General features: G+C 42.5%; 1 pseudogene; it reads left to right on the top strand.

Moving 5' to 3' along the window:
* The first annotated feature begins 15312 nt into the window (after positions 1–15312).
* Positions 15313–15451, top strand: LOC125555135 (annotated as a pseudogene).
* Positions 15452–16903: the final 1452 nt, after the last annotated feature.

The raw sequence follows: 16903 nt of genomic DNA, 5'->3' as shown, positions 1-16903 counted from the left end.
TTTTTGCTGTCACTGCCTGGTTTGGGAGTTCGGGAATTCCATCGGGCCCTATATAGGGTCTGACGTGATCCAAATAGTTATTTTTATTCTAGAATTAGAATAGTATTGTCCTATATATGTGTGTGTATCAGCATGTATATATTCATCAGTTAATGGAGTTTGTCATTTTTATTATGTCCATGCAACCTAGACGGTAATAGGTAAAGATAGGTCCTAATCCCACCTGATTATATGTAGATTGGGTTCGTTTTCCCATGCTCTGCTCCGAATCCGATACAAAATTTCGGCAGCACCTCCCGATGTTCTCCTGATACACGTCTCGGCAATAAGCAGAGAGGATGTGTACCCGGAGAACAACATGGAGGCACTAACGAAATTCTGCATCAGATCCGCAGCAGAGCATATGGGAAAACGAACCCAATCTACACATACTCGGGTTGTCCATGGATAACGTTGGACAATTCAAACACGGTTATAAATATGCAAATGCATGCATATTTATAGATGTAACCCTTTCGAACGGGAGACGCATAGTGGTCAAGCATACTGATGATTGAAGACACCTATAGCTAGAAAGTTTCATAGGCATGAAGACCGGAACAGAACAAATGAAGGGGGAGGAGATGTCATTTGTGCTCACCCACGAACACACAGGCGGAGCTCGTCGAACACTAGACCCTCGCAGCGACGAAAAAACTACGCATTTAAATCCAAAGATGAGTAACATAGCAATTAGGTTTTTTTCGTCAACCTAACTAAATAATTACAACAGGAAGAGCGGGTAAGGGGGTTCCTCGCCATCAATGGAACCCTAAATAGCAAGTATCATCGGTGCGAGATACATGTGGCGCTCGGCATTGAACACTAGATCCACATCCCACAAGTGACGCCGGCGCCCGGCGTCCTGCACGCAGCAATAGTTCTGGGGCCGATGACGATCGAACACCTTGGCGAATTTGTCTGGCAGCCTCTGCGATGAGGATTAAAGCCAAGTTTTGAAACTTCAAACCACCAAACCAACTTGAGTTAGTTTGGATGTTTCAAGTTTCAACAGTTGGCTATTAATCGTCATCGCAGAGGCTGCAACACAAATTCACAAAGGTGTTAGACCGCCATCGACATCGAGAACTGTTGCTGTGGGACGACGGACGCCGGCGTCACTTATGGGACATGGATGTAGTGTACTACACCGACGGCCACATGTATCTCACACCGACGATACTTGCTATTTAGGGTTCCATCGACGTCGATGAACCCCCTAGCCATCTCTCCCCGGTTTTCATCTTTTCTTCATCTTCTACTTCTACTTCTTTTTTGTCATCTTCTTTTTCTTCTTCTTCTACTTATTTTTTTTATCTTCTTCTTCTTCCTCTTCTTCTTTTTCTTCTTTTTTTCATCTTTCTTGTTTATTCTTAAAAACCAAAATAACCTAAACTAAACTATAAACTAAATTTAACCCAAAATAAACTAAATTAACCTAAACTAACCTAAACTATACTAACCTAACCTAAACTAAACAAACATAAACTAAATCTAAAAAAACAGAAAAAAATCACCACGAGGAGGGGCGGGGCGGTGGCGGGGCGGCCGACGACGGGGGTGCCGCGGGGCGGCGGCCGGCGACTGATACGTCCATTTTGCATCATGCTTTTATATCGATATTTATTGCATTATGGGCTGTTATTACACATTATGTCATAATACTTATGCCTATTCTCTCTTATTTTACAAGGTTTACATAAAGAGGGAGAATGCCGGCAGTTGGTATTCTGGGCTGGAAAAGGAGCAAATATTAGAGACCTATTCTGCATAGCTCCAAAAGTCCTGAAACTTCACGGAAGTCATTTTCAGAATATATAAAAAATACTGAGCGCAAGAAGTTCCGGAGGGGGCCACACCCTGCCCACGAGGGTGGGGGCACGCCCCCTACCTCGTGGGCCCCCTGGTGGCCCTCGGATGCCCATCTTCTGCTATATGGAGTCTTTCGTTGAGGAAAAATCATAAGCCAGCTTTCGGGACAAGACTCCGCCGCCACGAGGCGGAACCTTGGCGGAACCAATCTAGGGCTCCGATGGAGCTGTTCTGCCGGGGAAACTTCCCTCCGGGAGGGGAAAATCATTGCCATCGTCCTCACCAACGATCCTCTCATCGGGAGGGGGTCAATCTCCATCAACATATTCACTAGCACCATCTCCTTTCAAACCCTAGTTCATCTCTTGTACCCAATTCTTGTCTCCAAGTCTGGGATTGGTACCTGTAGGTTGCTAGTAGTGTTGATTACTCCTTGTAGTTGATGCTAGTTGGTTTATTTGGTGGAAGATCATATCTTCAGATCCTATATGCATATTAATACCCCTATGATTATGAACATGAATATGCTTTGTGAGTAGTTATGTTTGTTCCTGAGGACATGGGAGAAGTCTTGCTATTAGTAGTCATGTGAATTTGGTATTCGTTCGATATTTTGATGAGATGTATGTTGCCTCTCCTCTAGTGGTGTTATGTGAACGTTGACTACATGACACTTCACCATTATTTGGGCCTAGAGGAAGGCATTGGGAAGTAATAAGTAGATGATGGGTTGCTAGAGTGATAGAAGCTTAAACCCTAGTTTATGCGTTGCTTCGTAAGGGGCTGATTTGGATCCATATGTTTCATGCTATGGTTAGGTTTACCTTAATACTTTTGTTTTAGTTGCGGATGCTTGCAATAGCGGTTAATCATAAGTGGGATGCTTGTCCAAGTAAGGGCAGTACCCAAGCACCAGTCCACCCACATACCAAATTATCAAAGTACCGAACGTGAATCATATGATCGTGATGAAAACTAGCTTGATGATATAACATGTGTCCTCGGGAGCGCTTTTCTCTATATAAGAATTTGTCCAGGCTTATCCTTTGCTACAAAAAAGGATTGGGCCACCTTGCTGCACTTTATTTACGTTTATTACTTGTTGCTCGTTACAAATTATCTTATCACAAAACTATCTGTCACCTATAATTTCAGTGCTTGCACAGAATACCTTGCTGAAAACAGCTTATCATTTCCTTCTAGTCCTCATTGGGTTCGACACTGTTACTTATCGAAAGGACTACGATAGATCCCTATACTTCTGGGTCATCAAGACTCTTTTCTGGCGCCGTTGCCAGGGAGTGAAGCACCTTTGGTATGTGGAATTTGGTAAGGAAAAATTTATATAGTGTGTTGAAATTTACTGTCACTTGTTAGAGCATTACTAGTAGAACCCTCAAACCCTCAAACCCTCACTAGCATTTTAAGGGTCCAAAAATGATCTTTTTGTGCACTTTTATGGGTTGAAAAACAGGGGCAAATATTAGAACCCTCAAACCCAACCCTTATAATAGAATATTCCCCATGAACGACGTTGTCGTTGCGCGCGGGAGGTCGACGGGGCGGCCGCCGACGACGGGGGCGACTAGCAGCGGCGGTCGCGGGCATGGGCGCGGGAGTTGGGAGGATTTTTCCCTCCCGCGCGAGGATAACCGCCAAATGAGGGTTGGGGTAGGTTTTTCTCCCCAACCCTTACTTTTGAGGATTGGGAGAGGGTTTGAGGGTTGGACCTTTAAAAAAATTTGAGGGTTTGAGGGTTAAGGGGTTCTAGTCTACGGCTTTTTTTCGACAAAAACAGTAAAAAAGCAGTTATTTTTAGGGGTTTGAGGGTTTGAGGGCTCTACTAGTAATTCTCTTACTATGGAAAGTAATCCTCCGAGGGGCTTGTTCGGGGTATCTTCACCCCGACCAGAAGAGCAAAGAGTTGCTCCTCAACCTATTGAACCTACTGATAATGAAAATGTCTACTTTGAGATTCCTTCGGGTATGATAGAAAAACTTCTAGCTAATCCTTTTGCAGGAGACGAAACAATGCATCCCAATGAGCACCTAATATATGTGGATGAAGTTTGTGGATTATTTAAGCTTGCAGGTGTGCCCGATGATGTTATTAAGAATAAGGTCTTCCCTTTATCTTTGAAGGGAGGCGCATTGACATGGTATAGGCTATGTAATGATATGGGATCATGGAACTACAAACGATTGAAATTGGAATTTCATCAGAAGTTTTATCCCATGCATCTTGTTCATCGTGATCGCAATTATATATATAATTTTTGGCCTCGCGAAGGAGAAAGCATCACTCAAGCTTGGGGGAGGCTTAAATCAATGTTATATTCATGCCCCAATCATGAGCTCTCAAGAGAAATGATTATCCAAAATTTATGTGCTCGGCTTTCTGATAACAACCACACCATGCTCGATACTTCTTGTGATGGCTCTTTTATGATGAAGACTATTAAATTCAAATGGGATTTATTGGAAAGAATTAAATGCAACTCTGAAGATTGGGACCTCAACGAAGGTAAGGAGTCAGGTATGACACCTAAGTTTGATTGTGTTAAATCTTTTATGGATACCGATGTTTTCCGTAAATTTAGCACTAAATATGGACTTGACTCTGAAATAGTAGCTTCTTTCTGTGAATATTTTGCTACTCATGATGATCTCCCTAGGGAGAAGTGATTTAAATATCATCCTCCCATAGAAGTAAAAGTAGCTGCACCTATTAAAATTGAAGAAAAGACTGTCACTTATAATGATCCTATTGTTCCTACTGCTTGTGTTGAGAAACCACCTTTTCCTATTAGGATAAAAGATCATGCTAAAGCTTCAACTGTAGTTCATAAAAGCAATATTAGAACCTATACACCTCTTGAGCAAGTTAAAGTTGAACCTAATATTGCTATTGTTAAAGATCTCTTGTCTGATAATATTGATGGGCATGTTATTCATTTCTATAATGAGACTGCTAGAATTGCTAAACCATGTGCTAAAGATAAACATAGACCCGTGGTAGGCATGCCTGTTATTTCTGTTAAAATAGGAGATCATTGTTATCATGGCTTATGTGATATGGGTGCTAGTGCTAGTGCAATACCTATTGACTTATACAAAGAAATTATGCATGATATTGCACCTGATGAGTTAGAAGATATTGATGTCACCATTAAAATTGCCAATAGAGATACTATTTCACCAATGGGGATTGTTAGAGATGTTGAAGTCTTGTGTGGGAAAACTAAATATCCTGCTGATTTTCTTGTTCTTGGTTCCCCACAAGATAGCTTTTGTCCGATTATATTTGGTAGACCCTTCTTGAACACAGTTAATGCTAAGATAGATTGCGAAAAGGATGTTGTTACTATTGGTTTAGGTGACATGTCTCATGAGTTTAATTTCTCTAAATTTCGTAGACAACACTGTGAAGATGAATTGCCTAGTAAAGATGAAATTATTGGTCTTGCTTCTATTGCCGTGCCTCCTAGTGATCCTTTAGAATAGTATTTGCTAGACCATGAAAATGATATGTTTATGAATGAAAGAAGGGAAATAGATGAAGTATTCTTTAAACAGGAACCCATCCTGAAACACAATTTGCCTGTTGAAATCCTAGGGGATCCTCCTCCACCCAAGGGTGATCCTGTGTTTGAGCTCAAACCGTTACCTGATACTCTTAAATATGCTTATCTTGATGAGAAAAAGATATATCCTGTTATTATTAGTGCTAACCTTTCAGAGCATGAAGAAGAGAGATTATTGAAAACTCTGAAGAAGCACTATGCTGCTATTGGATATAATCTCGATGATCTTAAGGGCATTAGTCCCACTCTATGTCAACACAAAATAAATTTGGAAAAAGATGCCAAACCAGTTCGTGATCACCAATGACGTATGAATCCTAAGATGAAAGAAGTGGTAAGAAAGGAAATACTAAAGCTCCTTGAGGCAGGTATAATTTATCCTGTTGCTGATAGCCAGTGGGTAAGTCATGTCCATTGTGTCCCTAAAAAGGGAGGTATTACTATCGTTCCTAACGATAAAGATGAATTGATTCCGCAAAGAATTATTACAGATTATAGGATGGTAATTGATTTCCGCAAATTAAATAAGGCTACTAAAAAAGATCATTACCCCTTACCTTTTATTGATCAAATGCTAGAAAGATTATCCAAACATACACATTTTTGCTTTCTAGATGGTTATTCTGGTTTCTCTCAAATACATATGTCAGCTGATGATCCTCTAGAGTCGACCTGCAGGCATGCAAGCTTGAGTATTCTATAGTCTCACCTAAATAGCTTGGCGTAATCATGGTCATAGCTGTTTCCTGTGTGAAATTGTTATCCGCTCACAATTCCACACAACATACGAGCCGGAAGCTATATTGTCTGCCTTTTGTGCCAAGATTTGTGAAGTTTTCATGGACGATTTCTCCGTCTATGGATCCTCTTTTGATGATTGCTTAAGCAACCTTGATCAAGTTCTATAGAGATGTGAAGAAACTAACCTTGTTTTGAATTGGGATAAGTGCCATTTTATGGTTAATGAAGGTATTGTCTTGGGGCATAAAGTTTCTGAAAGAGCTCTTGAAGTTGATAAAGCTAAAGTTGATGCTATTGAAAAGATGTCGTGTCCCAAGGACATCAAAGGTATAAGAAGTTTCCTTGGTCATGCCGGTTTTTATAGGAGGTTCATTAAGGACTTCTCAAAACTTTCTCAGCCTCTGACTAATTTATTACAAAAAGATATACCTTTTTTTATGATAATTGCGTAGAAGCATTTGAAATACTTAAGAAAGCATTGATCTCTGCACCTATTGTTCAGCCACCTGATTGGAATTTACCCTTTGAAATTATGTGTGATGCTAGTGATTATGCTGTAGGTGTTGTTCTAGGGCAAAGAGTTGATAAGAAATTAAATGTTATTCAATATGCTAGTAAAACTCTAGACAATGCTCAGAGAAATTATGCTACTACTGAAAAGGAATTCTTAGCTGTTGTATTTGCTTGTGATAAGTTCAGACCTTATATTGTTGATTCTAAAGTAACTATTCACACGGATCATGCTGCTATTAAATATCTTATGGAAAAGAAAGATGCTAAACCTAGACTCATTAGATGGGTTCTCTTGCTACAAGAATTTGATTTTGCATATTATTGATAGAAAGGGAGCTGAGAACCCCATTGCAGACAACTTGTCTAGGCTAGAGAATGTTCTTGATGACCCACTACCTATTGATGATAGCTTTCCAGATGAACAACTAAATGTCATAAATGCTTCTCGTACTGCTCCATGGTATGCTGATTATGCTAATTATATTGTTGCTAAATTTATACCACCTAGTTTCACATACCAGCAAAAGAAAAAGTTCTTCTATGATTTGAGACATTACTTTTGGGATGACCCACATCTTTATAAAGAAGGAGTAGATGGTGTTATTAGACATTGTGTACCTGAGCATGAACAGGAATAGATCCTACGCAAGTGTCACTCCGAGGCTTATGGAGGACAACATGCTGGAGATAGAACTACACACAAGGTATTGCAATCCGGTTTTTATTGGCCTACTCTCTTCAAGGATGCCCGTAAGTTTGTCTTGTCTTGTGATGAATGTCAAAGAATTGGTAATATTAGTAGACGTCAAGAAATGCCTATGAATTATTCACTTGTTATTGAACCATTTGATGTTTGGGGTTTTGATTATATGGGACCTTTTCCTACCTCCAATGGATACACACATATTTTAGTTGCTGTTGATTACGTTACTAAGTGGGTAGAAGCTATTCCAACTAGTAATGCTGATCATAACACCTCTATTAAGATGCTTAAAGAAGTTATTTTTCCGAGGTTTGGAGTCCCTAGATATTTATTGACTGATGGTGGTTCACATTTTATTCATGGTGCTTTCCGTAAAATGCTTGATAAATATGATGTTAATCATAGAATTGCATCTCCTTATCACCCACAGTCTAGTGGTCAAGTAGAATTGAGCAATAGAGAACTCAAATTAATTTTGCAAAAGACTATTAATAGATCTAGAAAGAATTGGTCCAAGAAACTTGATGATGCATTATGGGCCTATAGAACTGCATATAAAAATCCTATGGGTATGTCTCCGTATAAAATGGTTTATGGAAAAGCATGTCACTTACCTCTCGAACTAGAACATAAGGCTTATTGGGCTACTAAAGAGCTCAATTATGATTTCAAACTTGCCGGTGAGAAGAGGTTATTTGACATTAGCTCACTTGATGAATGGAGAACCCAAGCCTATGAGAATGCCAAATTATTTAAAGAAAAAGTTAAAAGATGGCATGACAAAAGAATACAAAAGCGTGAGTTTAATGTAGGGGGATAAGATGGAATAGCCTAGTGGTGGGGAGGGGTTGATGCCTTCCCACCCACCCAGGTTCAAGGCATGGTACTTGCAATTTGGGTTTGTTGCACCAATTATACTGTAGGGGGTTCCCTTACAGTCTTTCTATCAAAAAAAGTGTGAGTTTAATGTAGGTGATTATGTATTGCTATACAACTCTCGTTTAAGATTTTTTGCAGGAAAACTTCTCTCTAAACGGGAAGGTCCTTAAGTTATCGAGGAGGTCTATCGTTCCGGTGCCATAAAAATCAACAACTTTGAAGGCACAAATCGGAAGGTGGTGAATGGTCAAAGAATCAAACATTATATCTCAGGTAATCCTATAAATGTTGAAACCAATGTAATTGAAACCGTAACCCCGGAGGAATACATAAGGGACACTTTCCGGAACGTTTCAGACTCCGAAAAGGAATAGGTATGTGGTAGGGTAAGTAAACCGACTCGAAAATAGTTCTAATGGCAATTTTCTTCCGTTTTGGAATATTTAGAAAAAAATAGAAAAATAAGAAGCAGTCCAGGAAGGACACGAGGGCTCCATGAGGGTGGAGGGCACGCCCTACCCCCTGGGCGCGCCCCCTACCTCATGGGCACCTCGTGTGCTCTCTGGACTCCGTTTTCTTACACGTTACGTATTTTGGTCGGTAAAAATTCATTATATAATCTCCCAAAGGTTTTGACCACCGTATCACGCAAAAAAATCTCTTGTTCTTGTTTCGAGTTGTTTTCTGCCAGGGTTGTCAAAGCCAAGCATCATGTCGTCTCCCTCCTCCTCCAACAATGAGGGCAACGATGCTTGGCTAATGAAGATAGAGCTGAAGAGAGAAGAACCCATGGAGATCAACAAGGATGAAGGGATCAAGAAGGCCACGGAGGACCAAGTTCCGGCAACAGAAGACATCCTTCAACTTGATCACAATCTTCTTACCCCAACTGAGATCGAAGCTTTCAAGATGATTGAGTTAGCTCGTATACAAAATAAGTATCTCACACGTGAAAATATTTTGTTGAAGGAGCACATCATCGCACTCAAAGGCATTATCCGCAGGTTAGAAGACCTCCTACACTCGATGTGCGACTATCCATCATCAACAACTCCAGCTTCTTCACCAACAAAGAAGAATTGAGTATCTAGTATGGGAACTCCCCTTGGCAACTGCCAAGCTTGGGGGAGTGCCCCGGTATCGTATCACCATCACTTCTATCTTTACCGCTTTTCTTAGTTCGATCCTTTTGATGATATTTTGATCTAGTAGAATAAAGTTTTAGTATGATCTAGTTGTGAGTTTTGCTTTATGATCTTTTTATGTAATCGAGTCCGTGAGCTATATATAATAAAGATTAGTGTTGAGTCAAGGGCTTGATTATTTTGCCATGATCCTGAGTGAATAAAATAAAAGAGAAAGAATAAAAAGAAATAAAAGAGATCATATGGATCTTATGGAGAGTAATGAGCTCACATAGAAAGAGTATGATGAATAAAAGTTGTTGAGAGTTGACAAACATAGTTTTGGTCACCGTTGCAATTAGTAGGAAGTAATAAAGAAAGAGAGGTCTTCACATATAAATATACTATCTTGGACATCTTTTATGATTATGAGCACTCATTAAAATATGACATGCTAAAGAGTTGACGTTGGACAAGGAAGACAACGTAATGGGTTATGTTTTCTTACATCTGAGATAAATTATATTGTCATGGATCATCCAACATGACTGAGCTTGCCTTTCCCCCTCATGCTAGCCAAATTCTTTGCACCAAGTAGATATACTACTTGTGCTTCCAAACACCCTTAAACCAGTTTTGTCATGAGAGTCCACCATACCTACCTATGGATTGAGTAAGATCCTCCAAGTAAGTTGTCATTGGTGCAAGCAATAAAAATTGCTCTCTAAATATGTATGACTTATTAGTGTGGGAGAAAATAAGCTTTATACGATCGTGTGATATGGAAGAAATAAAAGCGACGGACTGCATAATAAAGGTCCATATCACAAGTGGCAATATAAAGTGATGTTCTTTCGCATTAAGATTTCGTGCATCCAACCATAAAAGTGCATGGCAACCTCTGCTTCCCTCTGCGAAGGGCCTATCTTTTACTTTTATCTCCTACCTTACATAAGAGTCATGGTGATCTTCACCCTTCCTTTTTACATTTTATCTTTTGGCAAGCACAACATGTTGGAAAGATCCTGGTATATATGGCTAATTGGATGTGAGTTTTCATGAACTATTATTGTTGACATTACCCTTGAGGTAAAACGTTGGGAGGCAAAACTATAGGCCCCTATCTTTCTCTGTGTGTCCGATTAAAACTCCATACCCATAAGTATCGCGTGAGTGTTAGCAATTGTGAAAGACTATATGATAGTTGAGTATGTGGATTTGCTGAAAAGCTCTTATATTGACTCTTTCCTATGTTATGATAAATTGCAATTGTTCCAATGACTGAGATTATAGTTTGTTAGTTTTCAATGAAGTTTATGAATCATACTTGAAATTGTGATTGAATTGTTACTCTAGCATAAGGGATCATATGACAAGAATTATATAAGTTGTTGTTCTAAGAATGATCATGATGCCCTCATGTCCGTATTTTATTTTTATCGACACCTCTATCTCTAAAATGTGGACATATTTTTTGATTTCGGCTTTCCCTTGAGGACAAGCTAGGTCTAAGCTTGGGGGAGTTGATACGTCCGTTTTGCATCATGCTTTTATATCGATATTTATTGCATTATGGGCTGTTATTACACATTATGTCATAATACTTATGCCTATTCTCTCTTATTTTACAAGGTTTACATATAGAGGGAGAATGCCAGCAGCTGGGATTCTGGGCTGGAAAAGGAGCAAATATTAGAGACCTATTATGCACAGCTCCAAAAGTCCTGAAACTTCATGGAAGTCATTTTCAGAATATATAAAAAATACTGAGCGCAAGAAGTTCCGGAGGGGGCCACACCCTGCCCACGAGGGTGGGGGCGCGCCCCCCTACCTCGTGGGCCCCCTGGTGGCCCTCCGATGCCCATCTTCTGCTATATGGAGTCTTTCATTGAGGAAAAAACATAAGCCAGCTTTCGGGATGAGACTCCGCCGCCACGAGGCGGAACCTTAGCGGAACCAATCTAGGGCTCCGATGGAGCTGTTCTGCCGGGGAAACTTCCCTCCGGGAGGGGGAAATCATTGCCATCATCATCACCAACGATCCTCTCATCGGGAGGGGGTCAATCTCCATCAACATCTTCACCAGCACCATCTCCTCTCAAACCCTAGTTCATCTCTTGTACCCAATTCTTGTCTCCAAGTCTGGGATTGGTACCTGTGGGTTGCTAGTAGTGTTGATTACTCCTTGTAGTTGATGCTAGTTGGTTTATTTGGTGGAAGATCATATGTTCAGATCCTATATGCATATTAATACCCCTCTGATTATGAAGATGAATATGCTTTGTGAGTAGTTAAATTTGTTCCTGAGGACATAGGAGAAGTCTTGCTATTAGTAGTCATGTGAATTTGGTATTCGTTCGATATTTTGATGAGATGTATGTTGTCTCTCCTCTAGTGGTGTTATGTTAACGTCGACTACATGACACTTCACCATTATTTGGGCCTAGAGGAAGGCATTGGTAAGTAATAAGTAGATGATGGGTTGCTAGAGTGACAGAAGCTTAAACCCTAGTTTATGCATTGCTTCGTAAGGGGCTGATTTGGATCCATATGTTTCATGCTATGGTTAGGTTTACCTTAATACTTTTGTTGTAGTTGCGGATGCTTGCAATAGAGGTTAATTATAAGTGGGATACTTGTCCAAGTAAGGGCAGTACCCAAGCACCAGTCCACCCACATACCAAATTATCAAAGTACCGAACACGAATCATATGATCGTGATGAAAACTAGCTTGATGATATTCCCATGTGTCCTCGGGAGCGCTTTTCTCTATATAAGAATTTTTCCAGGCTTGTCCTTTGCTACAAAAAAGGATTGGACCACCTTGCTGCACTTTATTTACTTTTATTACTTGTTGCTCGTTACAAATTATCTTATCACAAAACTATTTGTCACCTATAATTTCAGTGCTTGCAGAGAATACCTTGCTGAAAACCGCTTATCATTTCCTTCTGCTCCTCGTTGGGTTCGACACTCTTACTTATCAAAAGGACTACGATAGATCCCCTATACTTGTGGGTCATCAGTGACGGGGGTGGCTCGGGGCGGCGGCGGCTCGGGAACGGGGGCGGGGCGGGCCGGCCGGCGAAGGGGGTGGCACGGGGTGGCGGCGGCGCGGGTGAGGGGCAGCGACAGCTCAGGCAGGGGAGAGAGAGCGGACAAATAGAGGGGTGGGGCTTGTGCTGGCCGCATTTTAGTAAGGTCACAACTCTTTGCCGTCTACTAGCCTAGCTAACGGACGTTAGGTTGGCCACTTTCTTTGTCGTCCGCTGGCAGACGGGAAAGAAGCTTTGCCGTTTGTCAGCGGACAACAAAGAAAGTGGTCGTTAGATGGTTCTCGCTAGTGGGCCACCCTCCCTTTTTGCCATCGGCTAGCAGACGGCAAAGCTTCTATGTCGTCCGCTAGTGGACGGCAAAGAGCTGGCAGACGGGAAACACCCTCTTTGTCGTCCGCTCTTTCTTTGCCATCATCTTTCTGTAAGTTGATGGCAAAGAGCTAGCTGATGGCAAAGATCCTAATTCCAGTAGTGAGAGAACCACCTATTCTTGTGTTGAGATCAAAGGTGGAATTCCATCCCAACCATATAACTTTGATCTCTAGCCTTCCCAAGTTGCTTTCCACCCAAATCCCTTTTGAGTGCTGAGGAGACTATCTTTTGAAGCATAAGAGCAAGAATTTCATCATCAACATCTATTACCTTTTGGAGAATGGTGTCTCCTTGATTAGTTAGGTGTCACTTGGGATCCTCCAATGCTTGTGGAATGAACCAAGAAGTTTGTAAAGGCAAAGAGATTGCCTACTTCATGAAGATCTACCCCGAGTGAGGCTAGTTCTTCATGGGCATAAGCCGTGATGGCATACACAAGGTTGCTTCTTTGTGGACCCTTTGTGTGTGGAGCCCTTTGTGGACTCGAGCAACCGTTATCCCTCTAGGAATTGAAGTCTCCATTAACGGGGATGTACGATAGCACCATCTATAAGAACCGCGGGCGGGGGGGGGGGGGGGGATTCGTGTCACCCTTTGTTTGCAAAATCTCCTAAACTCTACTCCTTACAGTCTTGCACTTGCATGTCATTTACTTACCGATGCCCATACTCTCGATATCCATGTGTAGGATGTATGCTCGCTATCTAACTTGTACTAAAATCTGCTTAAGTTTCAAGAGAACTAAAACTTGCACACTTTGCCTTGTTAGTGTCTATCCCTCCCCCTATAGACCTATCCTTTCGATCCCACACTTGCAGATGGGATAGTGGCCACTGACGTCTCACCACAAGAAACTGCTGACCCAGGCAGAAAATCCATCGTCATTGCTGCACATCCATGCCCTCTGCTCAAGTCACTATGTATATATAGATCGCACTCTAGAGCAACCATGACAAATGTCAAATCAGGACCGATATGCACCACCACTCCATCGAGTGCATCCGTCCTCACCAAGCACCATCGACGCACCGACTGCTGACAAGCCTAGCCGTGGCACCGCGATGGCAACTCTGGCCCAAACCTAGATCTGGGAAGGGGTGGCACCGGAATGCACCCCCCCTTCAATGGTAGGATGAGATGGCCCCCGGACCACCTGGACCCGTCCACACTACCCAAGATCGGCGAGCAGACTAGCAGCACCAGCGGACAAGCGCTCGGTAGCGGCATATCCAACAAGGGTTGAAGAAGCCTGATGGGAACCGGGGGTGACTGAAGAAGATGACCCCGCCGCCGCTAATACCCATGGGCTTTGCCTGGCGACTTCAGACAGCGGCGACCAGGTAGGATGGGGAGGAGGGGTCCTTGGGATGGAGGCGGAGGCATCGCCCGTGTCGCCCCAGGCTTGCGACACAGGGGCCTCGGTGGGGTTCATTGAATATAGATATCGTATGTAATTTAAATTATTATCAATACAATTTTTTATCATTTATATTTAATTTAAGCACAGTCATATTCTAACAAACTAAGGCACCCAGCCAAACTAACAAAAATACACCAATTGAAGTATCATATCAATTCAGCTAGCTCAAACCTGTTCGATAGATTGATAGAGTTATCGGTGTATGTTTCAAACTCATCTATCTCTTCTTCTGTTGGACTCCTCCTCTCATTGTAAATCCTCTATCCTTCTCATGTACGAACTCCGGGTGAATCCTAGTGATCTCCCAATGCTTGTAAGCCATGACAACTTCTCAATATATACAGCGGCCCGAGACCAAAGGGTTCAACACTTCCTCCAATCTTTACATGGTATCAGAGCCTATCCTCATTACCTCTAGCAACCTACGAGAAAGCCTTCAGCCCGAGAGGAAAAACAACCTAGTTGTTGTATTCGCTGTAGATCAACGCCATGGCAGGAACCGATGCATCCACCGCCGCCGCTACCATCTCCACCCTCACCACATCCACCATGGGCGCCATGACTATCCAGTTTGCCGGTTCCACATACGCTTCTTCTTCCACCTCCAGCAACGGCGCTAGCTCCCTTGGGTCGCCTCCGTCAGAGAAGCTGACGAGGATGAATTTCCTTCTTTGGAAGGCCATCGTGCTACCCCAGATCAAGGGGGCACGGATGGAGCACTTCCTGGACGCCGCAACCATGGCGCCCCCTGCCGCCATCACCATCACCAAGGATGGGAAGGAAGAGCAGGTCTTCAACTACGCCAGGACGATCTTGTATGCCCAGCAGCAGCAGGTACAAGGTTACCTTATGGGATCTCTATCACGTGAGGTTCTTGCGCTGGTCGTAACTCTCCAGACGCCGGCCGAGGTGTGGAGCGCCATCCACACCTTCTTCGCTGCGCAAACACAATCGCAGCTCGTCAACACTCGCATCTCCCTTGCAAATCTTCAGAAGGGCAACATGGGGATGCCAGAGTACCTCGCCAACATCAAAGCCTTAACGAACGAGATCGCCTGCACCGAGTCTCCGCTCGGCGATGGGGAGATCATCTCCTTCGTTCTAAAGGGTCTGGACATGGAGTATAACTTGGTGGTCTCAGCCCTCTCTGCTCGTGTCGAGTATGTCACCGTCACCGAGCTCTACACCCAGCTTCTTAGTTTTGAAGCCCGCATCAATCTGCTGCAACAAGGAAACCTGCGTCAATCTTCAGTAAAGTCCTTGACTCGTGGCCGTGGCTAAGGTGGCCGAGGTCGTGGTCACCAAGGCCAGCAAGGGATGACCAAGGCCAGCAAGGGCATGGCCGAGGCAACAACAACAACAATGGGCGTGGGAGCTCCAACAACAATGGCCCACGCCCCTCCGGCAACAACGGTGGTCACCCCCGAACTCGATGCCAGCTCTGCAAGAAACCCGGTCATGAGGTACTTGATTGTTGGCATAGGTATGACGAGAATTACGTGCCTGAAGAGTGCCATGTTCTTGCCGCTTTGAGAGAGCAAGGAGGAGAAGGAGACGCCGTGTGGTATGCTGATTTTGGGGCAACTGATCACATTACTAGCGAGCTTGAGAAACTCGCAACTCGTGAACGCTACTGTGGCAATGATCAAGTGAACACTACTGCAAATGTGGAGGTATGGACATACATCATATTGGTCAAGCTTTCATTAATCCCCCTACTTCTAAACGTGATCTTATTCTTAAAGATGTGCTTCATGTCCCACAAGCTAATAAAAATCTTGCTTCCATGTCTCATTTGACATATGATAATAATGTCTTCTTTGAGACTCATCCTGAATATGTTTTCATTAAGGATCGAGCAACGAGGGAGCTCCTCCATCACAGTAGATGCATTGGAGGTCTCTACCCCATCACATCCAGAGTCATTAATTGAAAGCGTCGTCGTCAAGTCCATTCCATCGTCAAGCCCTCCTTGGCAAGATGGCATCAAAGATTAGGTCATCATTCGTCTATTATAGTTGAGCAAGTAGTAAATAAAGACAATCTTCCATTGTCGGGTAGAGATAATACAGAGTCTGTTTGTGAAGCTTGTCAGTGTGCCAAGAGTCATCAACTTCCCTATCCTAGGTCAAATAGTGTTTCTCATGCTCCTTTAGTCCTTATATTCAGTGATGTATGGGGTCATGCAAGAGATTCTTTTGTAAGAAAAAAATATTATGTTAGTTTCATCGATGATTATAGCAAGTTCACTTGGATATATTTGCTTAAACACAAATCTGAAGTCTTTGCTATTTTTCAAGAATTTCATAAACTTGTTGAGCGTCACTTTGACAAGAAAATCCTTGCAGTCCAAAGTGACTGGGGAGGCGAGTATGAGAAACTCAACTCGTTCTTTTGTAGTGTAGGCATTGAACATCATGTATCTTGCCCAAATGCATATTAGCAAAACGGTTCTGCAGAACGCAAGCACTGTCACATTGTTGAAGTAGGATTATCTCTACTTGCTCATGCTTCTATGCCGCTCAAATATTGGGATGAGGCCTTTATTGCTGCTACATATCTTATCAATCGTCTTCCTAGTAGAGTCATTGGAAATTTAACTCCTCTAGAGCGCCTGTTTCATCAAAAACCAGATTACACATCTCTAGAAAAAATTTGG

Source organism: Triticum urartu, chromosome 4 (assembly GCF_003073215.2).
Source record: "Triticum urartu cultivar G1812 chromosome 4, Tu2.1, whole genome shotgun sequence".
Classification (NCBI taxonomy): domain Eukaryota; kingdom Viridiplantae; phylum Streptophyta; class Magnoliopsida; order Poales; family Poaceae; genus Triticum; species Triticum urartu.
This window is presented reverse-complemented; position numbering and strand designations above follow the sequence as displayed.